We start from the raw sequence: 15,330 nt of genomic DNA on the forward strand, positions 1-15,330 counted from the left end.
TGGCTCATGCCCTTAATCTTAGCACTTTTGAGGCAAAGGCAGGCAGATCTCTGAGTTTGGGACCAGCCTGGTGAAGTAGGATGCTGTTACAGGGGCCAGTGACCTGAAGATAGACAAATGACACAGACTCCAGTCCTGTTTTGGAGGTAGGTAGTCTCTTAAAGACAGTGATGTGGTGGGTATGAGAGCATCTATGGTCATGGGAAGCTGGCCTGAGTGAGTCACTGGATGGACTGAGATATCAGTTGCCACAATGTCAGAGAAGAACAATGACATCAGCCTTGACACTGCATTTTTGCTGTTCTGGTATGATGTCACATTAGTTCCAATATCTACCTGCTTATCAACTGACTTTAATGTAGTTTACTTTTGAAATGAAGATGAGGGTCTCAGGTGCTGCCAGACAACAGCATTCACAGCACATGGCTCACAGTCCTAGTGTTGCTGTTTCTCAAATGCCATTGTAGGTGACTGAGAGAATTATGAAAAGGCTGGAAATCGGCAGACTGTGCAAGCTAGTCCATAGGCAGGTGGGGCACTGGTCTGATTATGTGACCCTAGACAAATCCCTTAATTTTTTTGTATTAAATGAATATAATCTGTCAGATCATATGGCTGGTACAAACTTCCTGTGGATTACAAATATGGAAAATCTTTTAGTAATATTTAGGAATTATTATGGACTGGTATGTGTGTGTGTGTGTGTGTGAATACATATGTGTGCATATGTGCACATGTGTGTGTGAATGTGTGCATGTGTATCTACATATGTGTGCATATGTATATAAGTGTGCTTGTGTATGTGAGTGTGTGCATGTGTGTCTACATATGTGTGCATATGTATATATGTGTGCATGTGTGTATGGGCATGTCTGTGTGATGTTTGAACAGTTGATCTCCTTGTGATCAACTCTATAAGAACACAGATTGTCGTGTCCTCCCCACTCTGCCCTGAAGACACAGAGCAGGCTGCAGCCTGTCCCTGTCTGTCTAGCTGTCCATACACTGGCTCACACACTGGGCTCATCTTCATCTCTGGTCCTCCTATGGTAAGTATAGAGCTTGTGGTCCAGCTCCTCTACTCTCCCTAACCTCCTCCCCATCACTTGGAGGTCAGCAGCAATGTGGGACCCACTCCAACTCCTTCCTGAGCTGCTCTTTGAGCTGATGCCCCAAGATAGGGTACTGGGAAGCCAGCCCAGGATGCACCCTCTGAGGTGGGTGTGGCTGCCCCAGAAGGAAGCTTTCATGAAAGACCAGGTATCTGCATCCTGTGTCTTTTCCAGCATTCACATGGTTAGGTTTTAATCCTTGATGCGATATTATTTGAAGGCAAGTTGAAGGGGTGAAGAAGGTGGGGTTCTGAGATCTCATGGTGGGACTAATGGTCTGATTTTAAAAAGAGATCAAAAAATCAAAATATGTATTTCTTTGTGAACCTAGTCTTTCACAGCTGAACCATCTGTCCAGTCCTATACTTAACTAAGAAGCTATTTGCAATTGATATGCACTGGCAAAGGGAAATTCAGGTTTCTCCAATGGAGTGTCACTGGGTATATCAACCACACTTGAAGGCAGGTTCGGGAGTAGTTGGCCAGCACAAAAACAAACTCTATTTTATTTCAGCATTTTTTTGGTCTTGGTTTTGTTTGTTTGATTGTTTATTTGTTTTTATTTTCATCTTTTTGAGCTTTTCTTTTTGTTTTTGAGAGAGAGAGAGAGAGAGAGAGAGAGAGAGAACACAATATAGGGTGAGTAGCAAGGTGGAAAGGATCTAGGAAGAGTTAGGGAGGGAAAACATGATCAAAGTATATTGAATAAAAACAGTTAAAATACAATAGAGATTGATTGTGCACATACTGCATACACAAACCATACTGAACACACACTCTGTACATTGCACAATACACCACACACACAACTACATATTTACACATACATACTAAACATTGTATATTTACATTCACCATACATACTCCACACATTTATACATACCATACAGGACCCACTTACTCTCACCACATATATTCTATACATTTACACACACCACATATACACTCTACACATAATCAATATATATTCTACACATATACACTCCATAAAACTCTCTCTCTGTGTCTCTCTCTGTCTCTCTCTCTGTCTCTCTCTGTCTCCGTCTCTCTCTCTCAGTCTCTCTCTCTCTCTCTCTCTCTCTCTCTCTCTCTCTCTCACACACACACACACACACACACACACACACACACACACACACACACACAGAGGAAAGGCCCACGGAGAGCACAGCCAGACACAGAGACCTTGCCAGAAACTATGTGGGCCAGAAGCTCTGTTATAGGAGTCAAACCAGAGATGACCACTGGTTAGAATCTACACCCTTTCTCCATGATAAGTCTGTGATACAATGATTATAATAAAGTGTAAGTATAGCACATTATGATCATGGGTGGTGGACTGGGGGAAGAGTCTGAGTTGTAGGAGATATCAGAAGCTAGGGTGCCTCACAGGGCCTTGCTCTTTTTAATCCTGTAGTTGGCTTTGGACGATGACCACTGGCAGCAGAAGCAGGGTTTATGAGCCCAAGCCTGGCCTGTTCCAGGACACCCGTGGGAAGAAGAAACACGAACAGGCAGGTTTGGGAAACTTTGATTTCTGGGTGGATGCAGAGTTACTGGTGATTTGGAGGTACAGTTTCTGTGATCAGTTACTAGAAGCAGACCTTTCCAGGGCAATTTTAAAATGATAGACTATACTGCCAAGAAGCTGTCTCATTGCCTGCATAGGAAATGAAGAGGAACAGAAAGCAATGGGATATATAGTCTCTTAGTTATTTTCATCTGTCATAGCTAATGGATGTAGAGGGAAAATCTGGGGTCAGGGCTGATGCTGGTTAAGACTTAGCCTCCAGCTTTTCTTATTTTTTATGTAAGTTTTAATTGAAAATATAATTATATCTCTTCTCCCCTCCCCTTTCCTTCCTCCAACTCCTCAAATGCCCAACTTGGTCCCTCTCAAATTCATATCCTATTTCTCTTTAATAGCTATATATATATACATATACATATATATACATATATATCACATATTCATATATGATACATATAACACACATAAATATATAAATACAAGCTGCTGAATTGTTTTCTGTTACTTGTATGGATGTTTTCAGGGATGACCAATTTTGGTTCTCCTCAATGAGGAAGACTATATCTCCCACTCTCGGTGTTCCTTAGCTGCCTGTAGTTCTTTGCCTAAGGTTGGTGCCTTGTAAGGTTTCCCACACCCACATTAGCATGTCTGTTGATCTGTTAGCTTGTGGAACCCCCATCAAAGGATGCAGTTGAAATTAAGCTAAGAGACAGGGTCAGTGTAAGTCTTCATATTGGACCAACCTTAGGCCCATTCTGGTCTAAGAGCTCCAGGGCCTGTTCCAAAGGAAAATGCAGTGTTGAAACAATTGTGAAGAAGCTTAAGATGTTTTACAAGACAGCAGACAAGGCAAGAGTAAAATAAATGGTGAAAATCATCCAGGCGGTGTCAAAGGACATTATTAATAAATAGAATACAGGAAGAAACATGACAGGAGTCAAAATCAGTGCCACAGCGTTGTACCCTCAGAAGCTGGCAGGCAGAGGTCACCTTCCAGGTCTCCATTCTGAAAGGCTCTAAGCAAATCAGGCTAGCTGTTGGTGTTAGGAAGCGAGTCACTCGACCACTCGATCCCAGGAGTGCATGAGCCTCCTAACTGGGGCAGACCTCACTCTGTGATGAGCAGGATAAGTAGTCAGGTGGCTGGAGAATCACCTTACTAGACCAAATTGTGTAATAGGAGTCTCAGTATCCAAAAAATAAATCCATTTAAACCACCTAATTGAAACAGTTAGGATTCATTCAGATATAAGAAGAATAGCAGGGGATCCCACAGCAACTTAACCATCCAGCTATAGTCTAGGGCTAATCCTAGCTCTTTCTAATGCTTGCATAATGTATCAATGGAGATACCAGTTGCTTCCTGTGACTATGTCTGTAGTGCAACCATGGATGCAAAGATGGAGCAGCCCAAGGCAAGAGTGGAGCTAAATCGAAGTTTGGGAAGGAGTGATAATTGCTGACTTCCTGTTTTGTTTTGTTTGTTTGTTTGTTTGTTTTTCTCTACTACCTTAGGGTATCATCGCAGGTTGCAACCTCCACTGTAGAGAAGAGTCAGCAAGCACACTCACTGTCCATCTTGCAGTTTATATGATTGTGAAACGGCAGTGTCTCTCTCTACTGAGGTAATCTTCCTCCAGAGTCATTGAACAATAACTAGAGCTATTTTGTCACAGCTAGCTTGGAGGCTAGGTGGTAAGTAGACACCAGGACACCTTTAAAGATCCTACAGTACATGGGCAGTCTTCTATCCCTCCAACAAGTATATTTCCAGCTTATATTTTTCAAGACTGAAAAGTTTAACCCCCCCTCCACTGTTATATTACAGATCTATATATCCAGGGTAAAAAAAAAAAAAAAACCAAACTACACAAACAAAACCAGTATCTCTCTAGTTGGGCTTCAAGAGCAAATAAAAAGCATCAGTTGCAGAATTCTCACGCCTACAAGCTCTTCATAACTGAGTGTATTTGCAGAGTACCTTCATTGCAAAGACAACTGGTTAAGAGTGAAAAATACTTGAACGGAAATGTCAACCTGCTAATAAAGATTCCTTCTTCAACTGCAGAAACTAAGTCCCTTGGGCCAGTGTGGACTTCTCCACCAACTAAGCAACTACATTTTGGGGTTTCATTTGTGGGTGCTGTTGCTGGTAGGTGGTAGAATACTATTTTTTAAAAATGATACAGAAGCCCAGTAAAGGCATAGCAGGGATCATTAAATAGTAAAGATCTAGCCATACAAACAAATTCAGGGATCCGACTCAGTGTCTCTCTTCTACTCAAGATAGGACTAGAAAAGGAAAATTTATAGTCGCCAAAGCAGGGAGAGCCGGGTGATCTCCAGGCTGTCATTCACAAGCCACCTGCCTCCTCATCCTGCTCATCACAGCATGAGGTCTGCCCAGTTAGAAGGTTCCTGTACTCCTGGGATCTAGTGGCTGAGCATGGCACTGTTCTTATAGTTCTGTTTTGTGGGGAAATTTGGCTCAGAGGAGAAGAGATATTGTCTGAGTCTACAGGGCAAGATCTGATCCTGAATTCCTTAAACCTGATTCTTAGATGAAGATTGTTAAGCGTGGAGATAGGAAAATACCATGAATATTTCTAATCCCTTCCTCTATATACATATCATTTTGGATTTATGTATTCTTACATTTAGTTTGTTCATTGATGACTGCGATGGGCAGAGCCTGCTTCAGGACCACAGTGGTGGGTAAGAAAGAAACGGGTATTTCCTACTTGAGAGGAGCAAACCTCCATCCACTTTGTGAGTAGTGGATGGAGAAGAAGGAGGTCAGAGAGGTGGACCATTAAACCTGATGCTGTGGTGAAACCCAGGAAACACAAATGTCACAACGTTAACTATTTTAGGGATACAGTGGCATTAAGTGACTGAAGACTATTACGCCACTGTGAAACCACCACCACTATCATTCCTAAAAGTGCACCACTCCCAACACAAATGTTGCATTAGTTAAAGAGTAACTCGGCACTTCTCCACAGCTCCTGGTCGCCACTTGCTTACCTTTAATGTCTTCGCCTGTTCTAGTCATGCGTGTGGAATCATAAAATATGTGTTCTGTATCTAACTTATTTTGCTTATTTTTAAGGTTCACCCATGTTATGGTTTCATATAGAAAATCCATTCTTTTTTTCCATTTTATTTTTTTTCTCTTTTTTTATTAGGTATTTTCCTCGTTTACATTTCCAATGCTATCCCAAAAGTCCCCCATACCCACCCCCCCCAATCCCCTACCCACCCACTCCCCCTTTTTGGCCCTGGCGTTCCCCTGTAAGGGGCATATAAAGTTTGCAAGTCCAAAGGGCCTCTCTTTCCAGTGATGGCTGACTAGGCCATCTTTTGATACATATGCAGCTAGAGACTCTTTTTAAAGAGCTGATTATTATTAATATTCCATTGAATTGATACAGTACATTTTTTTGTTTACCCATTTGTTGGATGATAACTATTTGACTCCTTCCCATCTATTTTTATATGAGTATTAGTATGCAAATATTCTTTAATTACATTTTTACTTATTTACTGTGTGTGTCTGTGATGTGTGTGAGCATGTGTGTATGTGTGTATGTCAGAGGACAACTAATGGGAGTTAGCTCCCATTAGTTGTGGGTATCGGGAATCAAACTCAGGCCATCATGCTTAGCAGTAAATGCCCTTACCTGATGGGCTATCCACCATTAAGGTCCTGTGTCCAGTTCTTCTTGGCATATATCAGTAGAATTGCTAGTTCCACGTTTACTATCTCTGAGGTGAGTGCTAAGTGGAAATGACTACTGCAGGCTTCTCCATGAGGGGGTGCGATGGTTAGTCTCAGTTGTCAACTCGAATGTGGAATCATCTAGGTCACTGGGCATGGGCTGGCTGTGCCTGTGGAGGACTCTGTGAGTGGCTAATTGAGGTGGGAGCACCCATCAACGTGAATGGCATGAGGTCTAGGCACAGATCCTGGAACACATGAACCAGTGCTAAAAGCTGATTTTGCATATCCTCACTCTCTGCTTCTTGACTGCAGCTGTGCTGTGGCCAGCTGCTGTAAGCCCCTGCTGCTGAGCCTTCCCTAACGATGAACATAACCTTGAACTCTGTACCCTTAAGTTGCTTTTGTCAGGTATTTTTATCATAGCAAAAGGAAAAGCCACCAAGATAGATGATTGGCAACCAAATTTTTATTTTTGCTTTGAGATTTTTCATCTTGAAACACAGTCTGTAATGTTTATGCTCCTGTAGAACAAACAGAACATTTCACAATTTCTACAGCTGAGACCACATGACTTGGGTCTATTATTATGTCTCCCAAAATGACATTTTGTTCCTACCTCTGTGTTATTAGATTTTGCCTGGTAGAAGTTGGGCAATATAAAGGTTACCTGTCTCCTCTGGATCTTTTATGTTAACACAAAACCCATGCCCCAGCTTCCCCATCTCTCATTCCATCTAGGGAGGAAAACTTGAATAGACTCGGCCCACTCAGCCACCTAGCACGGCTGAGTCACAAACCTTCCTTTTCCAAATCCATTCTTACTTTATTATCATGTTCAAGTGCTAGAGATATTTTCTAGGCATCTTTAAACTTCCTCTAAACTACTCATAGGTTTATAAATACCTTGGCAATGATGTATTATTTCTAGCAAATATTTCCTTGCGGTTTTTCAAAACATATTCAAGTAATATGCTTTAAAAAGAAGATAGTTGTTTCTCTTGAGTGAGGGAGACAGTTCAGATGGTAAGCTGCTTGCCCTACCAGCCTGAAGACAACCTGATTTTGATTCCTTAAATTCATATAATAAAGCCAGATGAGGTGGCACATGCTTTTAACACCAGGATAGGGAAAGGAGGCAAAAAGGTAACTGCATCCCGCTGTTGGTTCTGCATTCTGCTGGCCTCGGGGCATGGCTGGCCACTCTACTCGGGAGATTGGGGAGTTTGACTGCCCTTATCCTGCTGGGCTTCAGAGAAGCACCAAGGCAGGACTGCGGGGGTGGGAAAGGACAGTCTGAGATGTGAGAAAGGGAGAGTTGGTTCAGGTGTCCCCGGGCCTGCGATGAGGACATCTAGGAGCTGCTGGGAGTCTCAGAACAGCTGAGAGTAGCTTAGCTGTCATGCAGTCAAGGGTCATGCAGGCTAAGGACAGCATCTAGCCTGGGGCTGGGGGTAGGGGGCTGGGTGAGGAGCTACAGCTTAGCTCTGCAGTGATTGTCCTTAGCTTGGAGGTGGTTGTCTGGGAGCACAGATGGCCCTTCTGCAGGAGATTTAGCTGAAGCTCTGTAGGCAAAGGCCTTTTTCACAAGCCCCTGGCGAATCTTGATGAAAGAGACAGACTGTGAAAGAAATTAAGGAAATGACATTCTCCACATTAGTCACAAACAATAGCAAATACCTTGGTGTGACTCTAACCAAGCAAGTGAAAGATCTGTATGACAAGAACTTGAAGTCCCTGAAGACAGATCTCAGAAAATGGAAAGATCTCCCATGTTCATGGATTGGCAGGATTAATATAGTAAAAATGGCTATCTTGCCAAAAGCAATCTACAGACTCACTGCTATCCCCATCAAAATTCCAACTCAATTCTTCATAGAGTTAGAAAGAACAATTTGCAAATTCATTTGGAATAACCAAAAACCTACGATAATGAAAACTATTCTCAACAATAAAAGAACGTCTCAGGGGAATCACCATCCTTGACCTCAAGCTGTATTACAAAGCAATAGTGATTTTAAAAAACTGCATGGTATTGGAACAGAAACAGGAAGGTAGATCAAGCCAGGCATGGTGACGCACACTTTTAATCCCAGCACTCGGGAGGTAGAGGCAGAGGCAGGTGGATTTCTGAGTTCGAGGCCAGCCTGGTCTACAAAGTGAGTTCCAGAACAGCCAGGGCTATACAGAGAAACCCTGTCTCAAAAAAAAAAAAAAAGAAAAAGAAAAAGAAAAGAAAGAAAGAAAGAAAGCCCAAAAGGAAGGTAGATCAAGGGAAAGAGGATAATATTTGAAATGTAAATGAATAAAATATCCAAAAAAGAAAATATAAAAAGAAAAAGAAAAGAAAGAAAAAGACAGTCCATGTCTAAATTGCTTATTGACTGTTCATGGCAGAAAATGGATGCATACCCTACCTATTTAATCAGAGTGGACCCAAGATTGAATACCTTTTGCAGGGAGGAATGTCAGGGAAGGGATGCTTATTAGCAAAGCCCTCAGGGTCTCTAGGTACCTCATTAGCATGGAGAACTCTGAGCCTACATGACCACAAGTCATGTTTTCTTATGTGGGGAGGGTGGCATGTGTTCCAGACCAGGAATCTGACAGGGAGCAGAGAGTCACCTAAATCTCAGGTGTGTCCCCACCAAGTCTCTGAGTCTCAACCCAGTCTACCCACCAAACTTCCTGGCATTGTTTTACCATCCCACATCCCCCTAGCTTCCAGGCTAGCTAAGTCAGATTCCAAGCAAATGAGAAAACACTTGGTAGATGGCTCCTGAATAACAACAACAGCCAATGCTGTTTTATAACCAACTGTCACATGTGCACACACACACACACACACATACAAACACACACACACTCACTCACACACACAGACACACTCACACTCACTCACAAACACACACCCACCCACACACACTCACACACTCACAAACACACACACACTCACACTCACTCACAAACACACACACCCACACACTCACAAACACACACACTCACATACTCACTCACACACACATACACACACACTCACACACACACTCACACACACTCACACACATTCACACTCACTCACACACACACACACACTCACTCACTCACACACACACCACTTTTCTCTCTTTATTATGAGGAAAGGTTTTACCAAAGTTGTATCTCAGAAGATTTTATAACCATTTCTTTGATTAATTAATTTTCATTTAACAACAGAGAATCAATATTGGGTTTCTTAGTTCCCAGTTTATATCTAGACCTTATTTTTTTTAACTAAGAATATCGATTATGACCAATGTAACCCATTGCATATTTCTTTTCTTACTTTGTATTTAAGATATATGATCAGAAGATGGCCTGGTCGGCCATCATTGGGAAGAGAGACGCTTGGTCTTGCAAAGATTATATGCCCCAGTACAAGGGAATGCCAGGGCCAGGAAGAGGGAGTGGGTGGGTTGGGAAGCAGGGCGGAGGGAGGGTATAGGGGACTATCAGGATAGCATTTGAAATGTAAATGAAGAAAATATCTAATAAAAAATAAGATATGTGATAACATTCGTGTATGAGCAACCCCATATCTTGAGGAGCACGTATCCATTCTTTCATGAACATAGTTCAAAGTAGTAAAAATGTAGCCAAAGTACTTATGTGCTTAAGAAATAAGTGGAACATTAGGAAAAGTGTTAGTGACAGAGCACTAGGCCACACCCACTGCTGTTGCCCACCTTGCGTTGTCCTCGTGTGCCTTTTGCTGAAGGAGCGATTCCTTTTTCCCAGGAAGGTGATGTTCTCGGCTTTCCATGCCATCTTCTGATAACTCAAGGATGGATGTAGTCCACTTCTGCCTTGTTCTTCTACACTCTCAAAATGTGACTGTGTGACAGCTAAGTGGAGAAGGAGCTGGAGGGTTGGTCAAAGGCTCCCAAGGGTCTCAGCCAGTGTGTCTTCCTTCAACCCATGGTTGTGAGTCATGGCTCCTCTCAACTTTAAGTGACTTTCAGGAGGACATTAGGTGACTTTCAAGGCTAGGTGATATTAGAAGGTATAGCATCTCCCCGACTCTCCCGAGACACCTTTGACCTAGCGCAATGCTGTAAGGAATCTAAGTGGCCTCGTGGAGTGGTCATACATGGCTGTCTTATCAGATAGCTCCAGCTAAGGTCTGTGCTAATGGCAGTCAGCCAGTGTCAGCTGCTGACCGGAGAGGAGCCCAGGCAGCTCCTGACCTCTAGGCTTAGACCTTCTCCACTGACCTGATGAAGCTGGCATACAAATTGCAGATTAATGAGCTAATACATGTTGTGATGTTAAGATAATTAACCCAATGGTACATGTGACTTCTCACTACACAAAGCCTCCTTCAAGTGTTGCATGGCTCAGCAAATAAGTCTCAGTCAGTCCTTCCCACCACATAATGTCTCCATGAAGTAGTCAGTCAACCACATCCAAGAGTGATAGTCATAAGTCATGGGATTGCCTTTCCTGGAGCTGTGAGGTGGACGGGTTCTGGGCAAGGAAGCAAATGAAATGCATTTCTACAGCACTACAGGAGAACGAGGAGTAAATAATAACATGCTATAGAATAATCTACAGCCACAAAATTATCCTTTCCACAGGTGTCTAACACCATTCAACAAATGGGGCTCAGAAGGCTGAATTTCCCATATGCAAAAGAGTGAAATCGGACCTTTTCCTCATATCATATACAAACACATACAATACCAACTCAAAATGGAGATAAAACTTAGAAGAATATGTGGGCACAAGTCTCCTTGACAACATTTGTCTATAATTTCTTAAACATGGCAACTGAAGGATAAGGCAATAGGATGAAAAAGTTGGAGACAGGCATTGTGGCACATGCATGTGCTCTTTATGCTCAGTCAGAACTTGCATGTGGCCTTTAACAATAGCAAACTGTGAATGGAAGCTCTTCTTGCTCACAGAAAGTAGCCGGCATTGTGTATATTGATTGCTACCTTAATAAAAGGCTGACTGATATGTGGATCCTGAGCTGTGTCAGGACGTGTATAGAAATAAGGATAATGGTAATAGGAAACCTGGGCATTGATGCTGCTATAATGAACTTTGTATAAAGGGAACCGAGGAGTCCTGACATAAACAAGCAGAGAAAAGACAGGTGGGTTTAACACACCAACTGTGGAGATGTTGTGATTGTTGACTTTCTCATCAGCTTCTCCGATCCCTTTATTTCCTCTCTTCTCTGGGATTGTTTTATGTTCGCTCTTCCTCAAACAGGCTTTCCCTGATGGAAAGAGACCTTGCATTTGTTAGGAATCTTGGTTAAAGGGAATGAAATATAAGCCCAACTCAACTGACTTAAGCAGAAAACTAAAAACACAAATCCTGCCTTGACTTATCATTCAGACAGTCCAGGGTCGATCCAGGACCTGGGGTTGCTTCTCTCCATCTCTCATCCCTCATCCTGGGACATTTGTTTAATTCCCAGCCTCTTAAGTTCTGTTCCATCTATGCATAGCAGGCTGGAGGGAAATAAGGGCTTCCAGAGGCAACTGTGCTTGCCTGGGATCCACAGCCGCTATGACTACACTGCTAAGCCATGGCCCAGACTGGACCAGTCCCAGGGGGATCAGGTGTGGACCCGAGTCGTCTGTCTATGGATGGTGAAGGGGAGCCCCACAGAGGCCACACTGTAAGTCAAGGGGGGGTGTGTGGAGGCAATTCTGGGTTCTGTTATGGAATACATTGAAGGATGGGTGCTAAGTAGCCAAAGAAGTAAGTGGATCTCCACAAAGCATTTAGAAGCAGTCAATCTGTTTTTCCAAAGCATGATATTCCAAAGCATGTTTATGTGGGTTTCCTTTTGCAAACCATCCTAGATCTCATACCTTAAGCCAACTAGGATAATGATTGTTTCTCAGTATTCTGTGAGCTGAGCTCAGAGGAGAGGCTTGGCATTTTGTCCTGTGTGGTCCCGGCATGCAGCTGGATGTGGTTTGGAGTTTGACAGGGAAACAGGACCATCCAAGATAACCCTTCCCTGCCCCACCCTACCTCTCTGTAGCCAATTATCACCCCCCCCCCACATGCTTGGTCTGGGATTTGTTATGGTTTGATAGATGGCTTCCAGGAGTGGGAAAATGGAAACTGCCAGCTACTTCATTTAAGGTCATGCCTCAAGGGTCCCAATCCATCACCTTTTTATTCTGTTCCCAAAGTGAGCCACAAGTGCAGCTCTGGCTCAAGGAGAGAGGATGAAAATATACTCTAGAAGTAGAAATACCCAGCAGACACTATGAATAAGTAAGACTCATGCCACAATTTGTCTCCTAGAGACATTTTACCACACTACAGCTCGCTGCTGTTGAGAGTGTGTGTTCCACACTCAAATCCCAACCAGAGAGAGCATACACTAGCAGCTTGACAGCACACCTAAAAGCTCTAGAACAAAAGGAAGCAAATTCACCCAAGAGGAGTAGAGGGCAGGAAATAATCAAACTCAGGGCGAAATCAACAAGTGGAAACAAAAAGAACTATTCAAAGAATCAGCCAAGTTAGGAGCTGGTTCTTTGAGAAAATCAACAAGATAGATAAATCCTTAGCCAGACTCACTAGAGGGCACAGGGACAGCATCCTAATTAACAAAATCAGAAATGAAAAGGGAGACATAACAACCGATCCTGAGGAAATACAAAACACCATTAGATCCTTCTACAAAAGGCTATACTAACAAAACTGGAAAACCTGGATGAAACAGACAAATTTCTAGACAGATACCAGGTACCAAAGTTAAATCAGGATCAGATTAATGACCCAAACAGTCCTATATCCCCTAAAGAAATAGAAACAGTCATTGATAGTCTCCCAACCAAAAAAAAAAAAAAAAAAAAAAAAAAATCCCAGGACCAGATGGGTTTAGTGTAGAGTTCTTTCAGACCTTCAAAGAAGATCTAATTTCAGTTCTTCTCAAACTATCCCACAAAATAGAAACAGATGGTACTCTACCCAATTCATTCTACGAAGCCACAATTACTCTAATACCTAAACCACATAAAGACCCAACAAAGATAGAGAACTTCAGACCAGTTTCCCTTATGAATATCAATGCAAAAATACTCAATAAAATCCTTGCAAACCAAATCCAAGAACACATCAAGACGATCATCCATCATGATCAAGTAGGCTTCATCCCAGAGATGCAGGGATGGTTTAATATATGGAAATCCATCAATGTAATCCACTATATAAACAAACTCAAAGAAAAAAAAACCACATGATCATCTCGTTAGATGCTGAGAAAGCATTTGACAAAATCCAACACCCATTCATGATAAAAGTCTTGGAAAGATCAGGAATTCAAGGCCCATACCTAAACATAATAAAAGCATTCTACAGCAAACCAGTAGCCAACATCAAAGTAAATGGAGAGAAGCTGGAAGCAATCCCACTAAAATCAGGGACTAGACAAGGCTGCCCACTTTCTCCCTCCCTATTCAATATAGTACTTGAAGTCCTAGCCAGAGCAATTAGACATCGAAAGGAGGTCAAGGGAATACAAATTGGAAAGGAAGAAGTCAAAATATCACTATTTGCAGATGATATGATAGTATATATAAGTGACCCTAAAAATTCCACCAGAGAACTCCTAAACCTGATAAACAGCTTCAGTGCAGTAGCTGGATATAAAATTAACTCCAACAAGTCAATGGCCTTTCTCTACACAAAGGATAAACAGGCTGAGGGAAATAACACCCTTCACAATAGTCACAAATAATATAAAATATCTTGGTGTGACTCTAACTAAGGAAGTGAAATATCTGTATGATAAGAACTTCAAGTCTCTGAAGAAAGAAATCAAAGGAGATCTCAGAAGATCGAAAGATCTCCCATGCTCATGGATTGGCAGGATCAATATAGTGAAAATAACTATCTTGCCGAAAGCAATCTACAGATTCAATGCAATCCCCATCAAAATTCCAACTCAATTCTTCAACAAATTAGAAAGGGCAATTTGCAAATTCATCTGGAATAACAAAAAAACCTAAGATAACAAAAACTCTTCTCAATGATAAAAGAATCTCTGGTGAAATCATCATGCCTGATCTAAAGCTTTACTACAGAGCAATTGTGATAAAAACTGCATGGTACTGGTACAGTGACAGACAGATAGATCAATGGAATAGAATTGAAGACCCAGAAATGAACCCACACACCTATGGTCACTTGATCTTTGACAAGGGAGCTAAAATGATCCAGTGGAAAAAAAGACAGAATTTTCAACAAATGGTGCTGGCACAACTGGCAGTTATCATGTAGAAGAATGCAAATTGATCCATTCTTATCTCCTTGTACTAAGGTCAACTCTAAGTGGATCAAGGAACTCCACATAAAACCAGAGACAGTGAAACTTATAGAAGAGAAAGTGGGAAAAAGCCTTGGAGATATGGGCATAGGGGGAAAATTCCTGGCTTGTGCTGTAAGATCGAGAATTGACAAACAGGACCTCATAAAATTACAAAGCTTCTGTAAGGCAAAAGACACTGTCAATAAGACAAAAAGGCCACCAACAGATTGGGAAAGAATCTTTATCAATCCTAAATCAGATAGGGGACTAATATCCAATATATATAAAGAATTCAAGAAGATGGACTCCAGAAAACCAAATAACCCCATTAAAAGATCAGGCACAGAGCTAAACAAAAAATTCTCAACTGAGGAATATTGAATGGCTGAGAAGTACCTGAAAAAATGTTCAACATCCTTAATCATCAGGGAAATGCAAATCAAAACAACCCTGAGATTCCACCTCACACCAGTCAGAATGGCTAAGATCAAAAATTCAGGTGACAGCAGATGCTGGTGAGGATGTGGAGAAAGAGGAACACTCCTCCATTGTAGGTGGGATTGCAAGCTTGTACAATGACTCTGGAAATCAGTCTGGCGGTTCCTCAGAAAATTGGAAATAGTACTACCAGAGGATC

The 15,330-nt window shown here is 42.0% G+C and overlaps 1 long non-coding RNA gene across 1 annotated transcript; it reads right to left on the reverse strand.

Annotated features, from left to right (window-relative positions):
• Nucleotides 1-6,199: 6,199 nt before the first annotated feature.
• On the reverse strand, nucleotides 6,200-11,751 carry Gm30958. The gene is made up of 3 exons (XR_001782284.2): nucleotides 11,523-11,751; nucleotides 10,093-10,873; nucleotides 6,200-7,988 (listed from the first exon to the last, which is right to left on the reverse strand). It is a non-coding gene; the product is annotated as a predicted gene, 30958 (long non-coding RNA).
• Nucleotides 11,752-15,330: the final 3,579 nt, after the last annotated feature.

This window comes from Mus musculus, chromosome 17 (assembly GCF_000001635.26).
Source record: "Mus musculus strain C57BL/6J chromosome 17, GRCm38.p6 C57BL/6J".
Lineage (NCBI taxonomy): Eukaryota > Metazoa > Chordata > Mammalia > Rodentia > Muridae > Mus > Mus musculus.